The sequence below is a fragment of the Lynx canadensis genome, chromosome X (assembly GCF_007474595.2).
Source record: "Lynx canadensis isolate LIC74 chromosome X, mLynCan4.pri.v2, whole genome shotgun sequence".
Classification (NCBI taxonomy): Eukaryota; Metazoa; Chordata; class Mammalia; order Carnivora; family Felidae; genus Lynx; species Lynx canadensis.
The window spans coordinates 28,751,401-28,767,238 of NC_044321.2; positions in this window are offsets into that span (position 1 = coordinate 28,751,401).

Consider the following 15,838-nt stretch of genomic DNA (forward strand, 5'->3'; position numbering starts at 1 on the left):
GATGGAGTCTCAAGTAGGTGCCTCTCAGTTTCAGTCTGAGTAGTCATGCCTTTTAAAGATCTGTCTTTGTTGCTGTTTACAGGCGACCTCTTAGATTTCTTGAGTGTCTATTCTTTGAAATTTCAGTTTTCTATCAAGTCCATCAAGTCAAAATATTCAGAAAGATAGCATATCTCCTATATCAGAAAAGAGTGTGAGAGTTGTCCAGAAATTGTTAACAAAAATCACAAAGACTGTGGTATCCTATATTTTATATTATCATGCTTCTATAATCAGAACAGTACATATTGGTACAAGACAGACAAAATGACAGAACAGAATAGAGTCCAGAAGTAGATCTAGCCAAAGGGAATACACTATATATGACATTTCAATCCAGTCATTAAAAAGTGGAATATGTAGGGGCACCTGAGTGGCTCAGTTGGCTAAGCATCCAACTCTTGATTTTGGCTCAGGTCAGCATCTCACAGTTCGTGAGATGGAGCCCAGCCTCGGACTCATCGCTGACAGCACAGAGCCTGCTTGGGATGCGCTCGCTCTCTCTCTCTCTCTCTCTCTCTCTCTCAAAATAAATAAATATTATTAAAAAAATGGAATATATGATTCATATACACAAAATAAAACCTAATGAATGGGAATCTAGAAAAGTTTACATTGTGGGACATTTTTTTTTTAATTTTTTAAAAAAACATTTATTTTTTGGAAGAGTGTGACGGCGGCGGGGGTGGGGGGGGTAGACAGAGGATCTGAAGCAAACTCTGCACTGACAGGCTGACAGCAGCAAGTGTGGGGGCATTCTTAAACCAAACACTAATTCCAGATACTTTAAGGTTAAAACTATCACTTTCAACTATATAAGTAAAAATTTCTAGAAAGCCAAAGACATAATAAAGTGAAAAGACAATAGAGAAACATTAAAGCATCTATAACAAAGGCTTAATATTTCTACTTTCATAAAAGTCTACAGATTGATCCCTATTTTTTTAAGTTTATTTATTTATTTTGATAGAGACAGACGGAGTGAGCAGAGAGAGGGAGAGAGAGAGAATCCCAAGCAGGCTCCGCACCATTAATGTGGAACTCGATGCGTGGCTCGAACTTATCAAAGCTGAGATCATGATCTGAGCCAAAACCAAGGTCAGATGCTCAACCAACTGAGCCACCCAGATGCCCCTACAGATTGATTTTTAAAAGACAATCCATAAGAAAAAAAAAAATGAATACACAAACAGAAAATACATAAAAGAGGACATGCAAATAACACAAAAACTTATGAAAATGTATAAACCTTATCACAATCAGGAAAAGGCAAAAGGAGATAATATTCCCTGTCATCAGAAGAAAAAACAAGTGGAATAACCTTCAGTGTTGGAAAGGGTGATAAAAAAAGCCATTTATGTTTCCTACTGGTGAAGTATTGATACATTTTAAGAAAATAACCCAAGAATAGCTATTAAAATGTTTACAATCTGTTGCCCACCAATCCCTCCTTAGGAATCTATCTTACAACAATAAAATCACCACTATGTAAAGATGTATAAGGCTTTTTATGAAAGCTTGTTTATAAGAACATATTCACTGAAAACAACTCGGTGTCTTTTAATTGGGAATTCATCAAAGCAATTTTATTATATCAAACAATGGGATATTATACAGATAGTTTTTTTAAAAAGGGGGTATCATTTGTAACCAAAATTGTTATCAAAATGAACCAAATCCAGTACCTTGTTAAAAGAACAGTATATCATAATAATGTTGGTTTTGTTTGGGCAAGCAGAGGTTCGTATTAACACTTGAAATTCAATCACTGTGATTCATCACATTTAAAACACGAAGGGTAAAAATACAGAAAAAGTGTTGGAAAAATTTACTTCCTCACAAAAAATAAGAAATATAAAACCTCCTGGAAAACTCAGAATAGAAGGAAACTTCCTTAATCTGCTAAAATGTATTTATAAAATGTATTTTATAGCAAATGTCATATTTATTTTTTTAAAAAATTGATTGTATTTCTATAAACAATTAGAAAGTATTTTAAAAGTAATATCATCATTAAACATCAAATATCTATAAAAAATATGTAAAATATCTGTGAGACCTCTAAACACAAACAATATGAATGATAGGAATTAAAGAAAATCTACATAAATGAAGAAATATACCATGCTCATAGATAAATAGAATTAATTTTATAAAAATACAAACTCCCCCCAAATTGCTCTGGAAACACAATGAAATTCCAATCAATCCCATCCGGGTTATGTTCTACATAACATTCTACAATGTATATGGACATGCAAAAGGGAAAAATCCAAGACAATCTTTGTAAAAACAAAGTTGGAGAATTTGCACTGACATTAGAAATTATTATGGAGCTATTGTAATTCAAACAATGTGGCAGTGGTACCCCAATGGAACAGAACTGAGATCACAGACTTATACATATATGGTCACCTGATTTATAACAAAGATAGCACTGCAATTCAGTAGGGAATAAAAATTCCTTTCTATAAATAATTTGGGGACAATTAGAGATTAGATTTTAGAGTTAAATGTGAAAACTGTTAAAGGAAAAACAATAAAACTGTTAGAAGATAAAATAAGAGAATAGCGTCGTAACTTTTGGACAGACATTTCTTACATAGGATGTAAAAGTACTAAGCTTAAAGGGAAAATATTGGCATAGTGCGTTTGTTAAAACAAGAAATGCTATTTGTAAGGGTGCCTGGGTGGCTGTGTCAGCTAGGCATCTGACTTTGGCTCAGGTCATGATCTTGCACTTGGTGGGTTCGAGCCCCACGTCGGGCTCTGTGCTGACAGCTCAGAGGCTGGAGCCTGCTTCAGATTCTGTGTCTCCCTCTCTCTCTACCCCTCCCTCACTTGGGGGGGCCCGTGCCCTCTCTCTCTCTCAAAAATAAATAAACATAAAAAAAAATTCTATTTGTCAGAGAGCTTTACTAAAAGACTGGAAAAGAAATGATATGTATGTGTATGAAAGAAAAAACAGCTAGAGTCTCGAGTATATAAAGTACTCATACAAGTCAATAAAAAAGAAACCCCAATTTTAATGAAAGGACTGAAACCTTGAATGCATGTTTCACCAAAGAGGATATCCAAATGGGCAATAAAAATATGAAAAGATGTTAAATATTATAAAAGTATCAAAATATGAACATTTAAACCACAAAGCAAAACAACTGCACATTCATTGTAATGACAGCAATCAAAATCAAAACGAAACTGACAATACTAAATACGAATGAAATGCATTCTTATACACTGTTGATGGGAGTGAAAATCTACACTGCTTCTTTGAAAATCCATTGGCAGAATATTGTAAAACTAAAAGTAGGCCTAGTGCTTGGCACATAAATTTCATCTTTTGGTACATTACCACCATCACCAGCCACAACAAAAACATAATTGTATCAGAGGTGAGGACAATAATTGGAGCATTTTCCATAATAGTCAAAATTAGAAACAATCCTCATTTTCACCAACAGAAAAAAATATATAAAAATATATGAATATATTCATAAAAATGAATGCTATACAGCAGTGAAAAAGCATGGAGGACTGCTATTTTCAAGGGCATCCATGAATTCTACAAACATAATTTTTTAATGTTTATTTATATATTTTCAGGGAAAGAGGGAGAGGGAGAGGTATACACAAGTTGGGAATGGGCAGAGAGAGAGAGAGAGAGAGAGAGAGAGAGAGAATCCCAAGTAGGCCCCACACTGTCAGCACAGAGCCCAATGCGGGGCTTGAGCTGACAAACTGTGAGATCATGACCTGAGCCAAAATTAAGAATCAGATGCTTAACCGACTGAGCCACCCAGGTGTCCCCAAACATAATTTGAGTGAAGGAAACCAAACACAAAAGATACATCCTCTGTGATTCTATTTACATAGGGATTAAAAGCAGTTAAAACCAAATTATGGTGATAGAAGAGAAAACTGGTTATCTTTGGAGGGATAACGCGATGATTGGAACCAGACAACAGGGAAGCTTCTGGGTTTCTTGTAACATCTATATCTTGTTCTGAGTGACACATATACTTGTTCATTTTGTAAAAACTAATTTTGCAGTGCATTTATGATTCATATATTTTCCCTCATGTATGTGTCTGTGTGAAATTCCAGTCTGAAATGTAAGCATGGGTTAAAATTACATAAAAATATGTTTAGATTCATCTGTCAAATATTATTATGTGAAACAAGCAAATTGTATTTTAGTATTTATAATACCTCGTTAAAAAATTAACTCTGTATGACTATATACAATGTTTCTATAATCATAAAGAAAAACATATATATGAACACACAAAAGGGAAACTATGACATTTTTAAAATGGAGCAAGATTTTGTGAACTTCTGAAATGCATAAGCTTTGAAAGACTGAGAGAGTAGGTAGCTAGAAATATTGCTCATTATTTTGTTCTATTGCAGACATCTTCAAAAGTTAGTTTGAAGTTTGCCTGGAAACTGTCTGGTGTAGATGATCAAGCAGTGAAAAGGAAACTATTACAATCTACCCTATCCCAAATCCATACTGTTGTATTTATTTCGACAAATATACAAGGTAGACTTCTTAGCATTTTATTATTCAAAAACTATGAAGTTAGAGAGGCTAGAATCCCTCTCTCTAGATCAGCCAGTTACTTCTACGTGACTGCTTAAATGATAGATGCATAGACATTTCATATATTGTTCACTTGGGGAGTTGTCCACCTAAAGGAATTTCATGGACCCCTGTTAAACTTTCAATTATTCTACATCAGGAAGTATTTGCAACAAGAGAAATAAAAAGATATTCAAATAATATCACGTTACAGAGTTTCAGATTACCAGCTAAAGCCATTTATTTTCTCAACTGCCCAACTAGAATATGAATAACATGGTATGATTAACTGAAACTCCACCACTTTAATTATGAAAACATCATGGCATCCTAGCAGCTCTCAAATGTGGCACATCTCTATTATATTAAAAATAACCATTCCACATGTAGTTTCCTTTAGCAGATAATGTTGGAACATATTTCAGATGTATGTTTTATGCATTGTGATCCCTTCTATATAGAGGTATCCATTGATGATAGGAGAGAACTTTCATGAATCAACAGGGCTATTAGTTGTCTTTCTCTTAACACAGATATTTTAGAAAACACAGTTTGAAATAAATGTATTTTAGGGATGCAGAAAAAGCATTTTTTCCCCTAGAAGACTAGAAGATTAGTTGATATTTTTAGATTCCTGTCATGGATTTTGCAAAATTTTCTAAAAAACATTTTCTACACAATCAAGGGTGATTTGAATCACCACACTTTCCCATTCTTTCTAAACTTTTTTTTTAGGGATCCCTTTGAAATTTTTGACTACTAGAATGATCTAAATTTAAGTGTTTTCTTCTGGTATATCCTCACACTGGGAGTATTTTAGGAGAAGAGAGAATGTTACATTGATATTGAGGATCTTTTGATAAGTAGATATAAAACCTAGATAGTAGACTTTTCTGCATAATATCTGAAATGTTCCAGTATGCTCAAGATCAATTTTATACGTTGAATCTTTCATTGAGGTTAATTTCCCTCAATCCAGTTGTTACCGTCATAGTGAGTCACAGAGGTAGAGACTCTCATGACCTTTTCAAAGTCTCTATACCAGAGATGCCAGGGTGGCTCAGTCGGTCGAGCGTCCGACTTCAGTTCAGGTCATGATCTCATGGCTTGTGCCAACACAGAGCCTGGAGCCTGCTTTGGATTCTGTGTTTCTGTCTCTCCCTGGCCCTCTCCTGCTTTCTCTCTCTCTCTCTGTGTCATAAATAAATAAACATTAACAAAACTGTCCCTATACCAAAAGCAGATACCATTTTTTTTTGTTCATATAAACCCTTATATATATCATAAGGGACTAGTACTGAGGTTTCCCATAAGCTTCGCTATCATAAATACTCTGAAAGCATCAAATGAGTGGGTTTCTCCAAATGGTTTCTTTCTTTCTTTCTTACTTATTAAGTTTTTATTTAAATTCCTGTATAGTTAACATTCAGTGTAATATTAGTTTCAGGTGGACAATATAGTGATTCAACACTTCCATACATCACCCAGTGCTCATCACAAGTGCTCTCCTTAATTCCCATCACACATTTTTAAGTACAATTTATTGTTAAATTGGCTAACATACAGTGTATATAGTGTGCTCTTGGTTTTTGGGGTAGATTCCCGTGGTTCATCGCTTACATACAACACCCAGTGCTCATCCCAACAAGTGCCCTCCTCAATGCCCATCACCCATTTTCCCTTCTCCCCCACCCCTTAGTCAACCCTCAGATTGTTCTCTGTATTTAAGAATCTTTTATGGTTTGCCTCCCTCCCTCTCTGTAACTATTTTTTCCCCTTTCCTTCCCCCATGGGCTTCTGTTAAGTTTCTCAAGATCCACATATGAATGAAAGCATATATCTATGTTTCTCTGACTGACTTATTTCACTTAGCATAACACCTTCCAGTTCCATCCGCAATGCTGCAAAAGGCATGATTTCATTCTTTCTCATTGCCAAGTAGTATTCCATTGTGGATATGAACCACATCTTCTTTATCCATTCATCAGTTGATGGGCATTTGGGCTCTTTCCAGAATTTGGCTATTGTTGAGAGTGCTGCTGGAAACATTGGGGTACAAGTGCCCCTATGCATCAGCACTCCTGTATCCCTTGGATAAATTCCTAGCAGTGCTATTGCTGGGTCATAGGGTAGGTCTATTTTTAATTTTTTGAGGAATCTTCACACTGTTTTCAAGAGTTGCTGCACCAGTTTGCATTTCCACCAACACCCATCACCTATTTAATCCGTCTCAGTTCTTTGAATAATGGGTTAAAGAATAAAATGCCTACACTCTTATCTCTACAAGCACCTAACACCTCAGTTCCAATTTGACTGTAGCTCTGTGTGATCCTGATCAAAGACCATTTCTATACATAGTCACCCTTGTATAGTTCATGACTGACATTTATAGAATGGTGTTGATAAAGTTCATTTTATTTGGAAAATTAGGTAAATACATATATGACAGAGAAAAGAAACCTTGTAAAATAATTACAAATGTAGAAGAAGACATTGATGCCTCATACGTCCCTTTGGCATATACCATTCCCCACATCCTCCTACCTTAAGCCCTGGAAACTTCCTACCTGAGGGCATTCTCTAGTCTTTGGAATATGGCACGCTCTTATTTAGAGCAGGCCATACAACAGCAAGGAAATAATGCTCTGGAAGCAGCCTATAATCAATGAGAAATAGGAGTTGGTGGATAAATATTACAACTTTGTGCCCCAAGGTGGGATAACTCTGAGGCACATATTCTTTATTATCTCCCAAAGGTCCCCAGCAAGATTGAGACGCTGAATTAGTTTCTTTTCTTTGTCTCTATCACTTTCCCATTTCCCTGCGAGTGGTATCAGTCCCAAATTAATCATTTGCTTTCAAATTCTTGTCTTACTATCTGCTTCCTGTTATAGCTCTGCCATTGATTATCTCTGTAACCTAGAGAAACTTCTGGATGTCATTTATTTATTAAAAGGCTGGAATTGATTACTTAGTAACTAATGTCACAAACAGTTCTAAAACTATAATTGTTTGGAGACCCCATTTTTACCCAAAATTATCAAATGTGTTGCCATGCCTGATTAGATAATTGAGAAGGAGGAGTAAACACTTTTTTTGAGGTAGAGTTATAGGAGAGCTGTTTTCAGAATTCCATAATGTCAGGTAAAAGGCCAGCCTAACAGGTAACAGAAAGAAGCATATTCGTTTCTGAGTAAAAATTTCTATCCAAATTAAAATTCCAAAAATTAAAGTTGTAAACAGTAGTGGTCTTTTCAAAATGGACTATACATATAAAAAATAAATTTGACATTGGGCCAGCGTGCCTGGGTGGTTCAGTTGGTTGAGTGTCCGAGTCTTGATTTTGGCTCAGATCATGAGCCCAGGGTTATGAGATAGAGCCCCACATCAGGCTCTGAACTGAGCATGGAGACTGCTTAAGATTTTCTCTCTCTCCCTCTCCCTCTGCCCCTCCCCCCCCTTTCTGTCTCTAAAATAAAAAAAAAAATGACATGGGCCAAGTCACAAAGGAATTGTTCACTGAACATTTTTATCTAAGAGAGAGGCAAAAAAGAACAATTATAAATTTCTTTTACAAATTGATTCATTTTACAAAATATGCCCAAGTTCTTGCCAAAATATTTCTGTTAACCACACTGATCCTCATTTTCAGTTCCAAATGCTTTACCAGAACCCTGACACTATCCACTCAAGAAGCCTAGTCTCTTTTCCATTCCCTTAGAATTGGCAAGGCCTTGGTAACTGCCTTGATGAATTTAATGTGGCTAAAGTATGCAGGGTGACTTCCAAGGGTAGGTCATAAAAGGTGATAAAACTTTTGCCTAGTTGTCCATTTTAGAATACTCACCCTTGGAACCTAGGCCCCGAGCTGTGAGGAAAGGCCATGTCTAAATGCTCAGACTATGAATCCAGAAAAAGTCCCAACTAACAGCCAGTGTCAACCACCAGACCTATTAGTGAAGAGGGAGGGAATATTTAGATGACTCTGGACCTCAACCTTTGAGTCATTCCCTATGATATCATATGGAAGAGATCAGCTGTTCATGTCAAACTCGACCCAAATTTGCAGATTCATGAGCAAAATAAATGTTGTCATTGTTTTAAGCCACTACATTTTGATGTGGCTTGTTATATAGGAACATGTTACCAGAACAATTGGTAAAGTGGAAACATTACCTGCCAGATATGTGAGGATTAATAAAATAACATATGTGAGCACAGTTGTTAGCTGTGATATGCTACAAATACAAAAATTGTCATTTAGTTGTTGTCTCCGTAGGACTTATAATACATAGGACATATAAGGCATACACATAAATATTTCATAAGTGCTCCATGAATGGTTTTAAAATGTGCTCTAAGATATTAAATACAAAGAAATTCTGTACATGACAAAATTAAGTATGAGAATTTATACAATCAACATATATTTCTGTACACTGCATGCATGTATTTGGATTTGTATTCAACTTGTCTACACACAATCTAAAACTGAACAAATTTGATGTGTGACAAAAAGTTAAGTCTTTCAAACACTAGAAAAGTATCTTCTGCAAATCCATAGGCAACGTATCCAGCCTCATGGTTTCAAGTACATGATATCTCAGCTACAACATTTCCCCTGAAATCTAGACTTGTGATTGAATTACCTATCCCATTTGGCCATGTAGATATTTAAAAGCCATGTCAAGTTCTGGACTTCATCCCCTTACCTATGAATATGTTCTTCACCCTTCTCAATTAATGGCTCCACCATTTATCTAATTACCTAGGCCTAAACCCCAGGTGTCATTTATTTTTCTATGGCACCTCACATCAATCCTATTTCTCTCACATGCAAAATGAATCTATCAATAAATCCTATGAGATTTCACTTCAAAATATATCTTATACCGGGGATTCTCATGACTTCTATCACACCAGAGTCTATCAGAGTTGTTCTCTGTGCTTCTAATCTTGCTCCACTACAGGCAAGTTGCAGACAATATTCAGCATGATCTTCTAAAAATGTTTAGCAGGTCATATCATTCATTCTTAATTCTTCCAATGGCTTCTCGTCACATCTGGATTGTAGCCCTATTTCTTTGAGACTACTTCCTGCTACTCCCTCTCCTCACTCACATTGTTCCAATGTTACCCATGCCTCATAAAACACTCCACACTAAATATTATGGATTTTGCTTTGCAATGACCTAAAACACCACAAAAAGACACTAATGACTTGCCATATTGAGACTGACACTAATTTTTCAATATCTGACCCCTGCCTGTTTACTTCACTTTATGTGTGCTTAGGTGTATGTGTTTAACAGGGGAATATATATATATAGATATATATATATATAGGCATAATCTAATATATCCTAGGCACTTTGCTAGGTCCTAAGATTACAGTGATAAATAACATTTTTGTCTTCATGGAATGTGCAGTCCTTGGGGGAGGAGGTAGGAAAGTGTTCATTAAACAGTCACACAGATAGAAACTTGCAGTTGTGTCAAAGCGAGAAACATGCTGTTTCAGTGCATATAATAGCAGCATTTGGCTTCTTTGGGAAAGGTAAGGAGAGCTTCTTTGAGGAAGAAATGATTCATTTGAGATCTGTAAATAAAAGCTAACTAACTGAAAGATCCCCCTTTTGAAGTCCTGTCTAGCAGAGCCAGTGGCCTATTCGTGGTCTCTTCTGAATCAAAATACACATTCCAAAATCAGTACCTCCAAAATATGATTCTTAATCTTTCCTACCTACTTCCACCAGATCTGCTATTCCAAGTGCCTTCTCCATCACTGTGAATAGCAACACCAATATTTGAGGCCACAAGATTTAATACTATTCATCTATCCTCACTTTCCCTCTCATACCTCACTTTTAAAATACATCCAGAATCCAACCACATCGTGCCACCTCCAAAGCTGCTTCCCTGATTCAAGCCATCACCGTTACTCACCTGAATTATTTCATATCCTCCTGTATGTTTTTGGGTTATGACCTACTAGTGAGTCATAAAATTAATTTAGTGCCTTGTAAACAGCAGTAAAACAATGTCATAAAAAATAATAGAAAAGAAAGTATTGAACTGCATAATGCATAGAGAAGGTAAATATTGTTTTAGAAAAAAATGTGTTTCCATTTTATTTATATGGATGCATATGCATATGTCTATCTTCATATGTGCACCTATATGCATGTATATATTCTGAATCTCAGTGTAAAATTTTCTCACTGCCCATTAATTCAAAGCATTTTAAAGGTATTGTAGGGCTTCCCTGCTTTTAGCCTCAGTACAGCCTATTCTCAAAACGTCAATTAACACCCCAAAAAACAAATAATCCAGTGAATAAATGGGCAGAAGACATGGATAGACACTTTTCCAAAGAAGACATCCAGGTGGCCAACTGACACATGAAAAGATGCTCAACAGGGGCACCTGAGTGGCTCAGTCGGGTAAGCGTCCAACTTCAGCTCAGGTCATGATCTCAGATTCTGTGCCTCTTTCTCTCTCTGCCCCTCCCTCACTCACAGTCTGCCTCTCTTTCTCTCCTTCTGTCTCTCTCTCTCTCTCTCTCTCAAAAATAAATAAACAGTAAAAAAAATTTTAAATACAAAAAAAAGATGTTCAACATTGCGCATCATCGGTGAAATACAAATCAGAGCCACATTGAGATACCACCTCACACCTGTCAGAGTGGCCATAATTAACAACTCAGGAAACAACAGATGCTGGTGAGGATGTGGGGAAACGGGAACCCTCTTGCACTGTTGGTGGGAATGCAAACTGGTGCAGCCACTCTGGAAAACACTGTGGAGGTTCCTCAAAAAATTAAAAATAGAATTACCCTATGACCCAGTAATAACACTACTAGGAATTTATCCAAAGGATACAAGTGTGCTGATTAGAAGGGGCACATGTACTCCAATGTTATAGCAGTGCTATCAACAATAGCCAAATTATGGAACGAGCCCAAATGTCCATCAACTGATGAATGGATAAAGAAGTGGTTTATATATACAATGGAATACTACTTGGCAATACAAAAGAATGAAATTTTGCCATTTGCAACAACGTGGATAGAACTGGAGGGTGTTGTGCTAAGTGAAATATGTCAGTCAGAAAAAGATATGTGTTTTTACTCATAAGTGGAATTTGAGAAACTTAACAGAAGACCATGGGAGAAGGGAAGGGGAAAAATAGTTTCAAACAGAGAGTGAGGCAAACCATAAGAGTCTTAAATACAGAGAACATTCTGAGGGTTGATGGGGGAGGGGGAGAGGGGAAGATGGGTGATGGGCATTGAGGAGGGCACTTGATAGGATGAGCACTGGGTGTTGTATGTAAGTGACCAATCATGGGAATCTATTCCCGAAGCCAAGAGCACACTGTATACACTGTATGTTAGCTAACTTGACAATAAGTTACATTTAGAAAGAGAAAGAAAGAAAGAAAGAAAGAAAGATTCATCCTTTAAAAAACTTCATTCACAGGGATGTCCTCTATGGATGATAAATGTTTTTTAATGTTTTTATTTATTTTTGAGACAGAAAAAGAGCACGAGCAGGGAGGGGCAGAGAGAGAGGGAGACACGGAATCTGAAGCAGGCTCCAGGCTCTGAGCCGTCAGCACAGAGCCGGCGCTCAAACTCACAGAGTGTGAGATCATGACCTGAGCTGAAGTCGGACGCTTAACCGACTGAGCCACCCAGGCGCCCTCATGATAAATTTTAATTAATTAATTAACTAACTGCAAACAAGGCAGATAAAGATACTTCTCTATTCAATGGCCTCCTGTTTCACTCTAAATAAAAGTCAGGTGTGGGGCGCCTGGGTGGCGCAGTCGGTTAAGCGTCCGACTTCAGCCAGGTCACGATCTCGCGGTCCGTGAGTTCCAGCCCCGCGTCAGGCTCTGGGCGGATGGCTCAGAGCCTGGAGCCTGTTTCCGAGTCTGTGTCTCCCTCTCTCTCTGCCCCTCCCCCGTTCATGCTCTGTCTCTCTCTGTCCCAAAAATAAATAAAAACGTTGAAAAAAAAAAAAAAGTCAGGTGTAAACCCACAACTTGGCCCATAAGAGTCACATATCTGCCCTTGCTTTCTCCTTTTATCTCTAACCTAATCTACCGTCCTTCCCGCTCACTGAACCCCGTCATCATTGCTGTTTTTAAAACACTCTCAGCACATACCAGTCTCAGGATTTTTGCACTTGATCTTTTAGCTGCCTATAAGATACTTCCATATATATAACTTCATGGCCTGCTCCCCCACCTCTTTCAGATATTTGCTCACTTTCTCATTGAAGCCATAGGTGACCTACCTATTTCACATTCCTATCACTCATCCTCACTGCCCAATATTCCCTGTCTCCTTTGCATATTTTATGTTTCTACATAAAACCCAAAACTTCTAACACACTATCTGCTTATTTTAATTATCTGATTATCTGATTATTTTCTGGCTCTCCAGACCCATGATAGAATGTGAACTTACCCAAAAGGGTAAGGATTTTTTGTCCAGCCTGCACTCTGCATCATCCCCTGGGTCTAGACAGACCCTATTACATAGAACTTAATATATTGCTGAATGGATGGGAAGAAAGAGAGAAAGAGAGAAAGAGAGAAAGAGAGAAAGAGAGAGAGAAAGAAAGAAAGAAAGAAAGAAAGAAAGAAAGAAAGAAAGAAAGAAAAGGGGAGAGAGAGAGGGGTAAGTGAGGGAAGAAGGAAGGGAGGAAGGAAGGAAGAATAAAGAATTCCAAGGAGTGGAAATGATATACAAAACTGTTCTCTGGGTGCACCTGAGTGGCTCCATCAGTTAAGCATCTGACTCTTGGTTTGGGCTCATGTCATGATCTAACAGTCCGTGGGTTTGAGACCCATATTGGGCTCTGGCACTGTCAGCACAGAGCCTGCTTGGTGCTCACTGTCTCCCTCTCTGCCCCTCCCCTGATTCTCTCTGTCTCTATCTCAAAAATAAATAAATAAAATTTAAAAAAAAACTGTTTTCCGGCTGAAACTAATATAATATTGCATACCAATTATACCTCTATAATAAAAAATAAAACCACATAGAATATAATAAAGTGCTGATATTGATAGCTGACATATAGTATTTGTTCACTAGATTATAGTGGCTATTTTTAACTCTATTAAATTATTATCAATTAAAAAATAGTAGTGTCTAATGTTGACTGGCAAGGAGAGTTGATACAAATGAACAGCATCCCCTAGGGATATTAACTTTTCTGCCCCAACAGGACCTATTGCACATTATCTGTTAATACCTGAGTCTACCATCAGTCAATCTAGGTGAGACAAAGGAATCATAGGTAACTACAGCAGTGCATACAAAAGATTCTCCCTAAATAGACCACTGAAATCACCCAAGTTTTAGTCCTTGGTGGTTAAAAAATAACTATAGCTTTTGTTGCATTAAAGGCACATTTTTGACCTAGGTGTGTAATCTAAAAATTATTTTAGATCACAACAAACTGGAATAATATCTATATCTGGTCAGAATATAAAATCCTGCTATAGGTTTGTGGTGGTAGTGTTTTCTTAAATCTCTTTCATTAGAAGATGAAAATCTGCCATTTCAAAGCTGCAACAAATTTTCAGAGTCACAGGAATTAAAGGCTGACTGTTCCATTGTTTGGCAAAAGAAAAAAAAAACCCAAACATTTCAAAGGATCTCTTAATTTCACACATGCAAAGCCCCCACACTCTTCAGAAATAGAGAGCTTTGAAAACCTGTGTTTTTTTTTACAAATTTCTATAGGCAGAGATCATGTTTCCTTTTGAGAAGTAGTTATTGCTTCTGCATGGATTTAATGTTCACTGTATATGAATTGGTGCTTGTTCCCATGGAGTTCTATGTATTCTTATTTGACTTATTTATTTGCTGGAGACAAGAAGATGAGAAGGAATCAGGTTTCTACAAGGATTTAGGGACAGAAACCTCATGTCACATAGCTGCAAAATGTAAATATTAACGGTAGAGGCTGTTGATGTATGACATTGGTATTAGCAGTAGTGGATATCTAGGAAGGATGATTGTAACCAGATAGCACTAATCTAATGCAAGGTAGCAATAAAAAGGCAGGAGTGTGGCGGACCAGAATTGGTTAGAAGATAATTGAGGTGGAGGTGTATTAGTATCCTAGGGCTACACTAAAAAAAAAAAAAACAAAAAACCACCACCACCACCACCACCAAAAACCTGTTCCAAACTAGTTACAACAGAAATTTATCCGCTCATAGTTCTGGAAGCTATAAGCCTAAAATGACTATCAGCAGGGCTACATTCCCTCTGAAGCCTGTAGAAAGAACCCTTCCTTGCCCTCTTCCAGCTTCTGGTGACTGCAGAAATCCTCAGTGTACCTTGGCTGGCAGCTGCATCCCTCTAATCTCTGCCTCCATTGTCACATGGTGTTCTGTGTGACTATGTGTACAAATCTCCCTCTTCTTATAAGAACACGAGTCATTGGAATAGGGCCCACCCTAATTGAGTATGGCTGCCTGTTAACTTCATTACATCGGCAAAGACCTTATTTCCATATAAGGTCACATTTACAAGTACTGGAGGTTATAACTTGAACATAGAGTTTTGAGGGGCAACAAAACTCAACCCATAACAGGACAGGGAGGTAAGTTCCCACATGAACTTGTCTTAAGAAGAAAAATAAGTTTCTTTATATACTTAATGGAAGTCTGGTTTATTTATTCTCCCAGTCTGCTGGGGTTTGGATATGTCATATATATAGGTATTTAATAAAAGAATCCATGCTCATTGATTCTAACTGAGAATCTGCCCAATAATTGGGTAGTAAAGTTTGAATGAAAAGTGTGTACACATCAAAAGACATCATGTGAAATAGTTAACAGACCTGTTAATTGTATGATGTGACTTGGAAAATATTTAGTGTTTTGAAATTTTCAAAGGACTACTATTAATTCAACTATTTTCCTTTTCAAGAATAGAGAATAACAGGTTTACCTTTATATGAGAAAAACAATGTCAAGGATTAGATATTAACCATTCTTCTGAAGATAATACCACAATGGAAATTCATCATTAGTGATTTTCTTCCAAAAAAACATAATTTGCATTGTGAAATATTTACCGAATTGCCATATGTCTGTGGCATAGTGCCATGTTGCTCTGGGGAGCTTGACACCAGAAATTATTTCACTTAAAAAAGGCAAAGTGGATGGAGCTAGAATGTATTATGC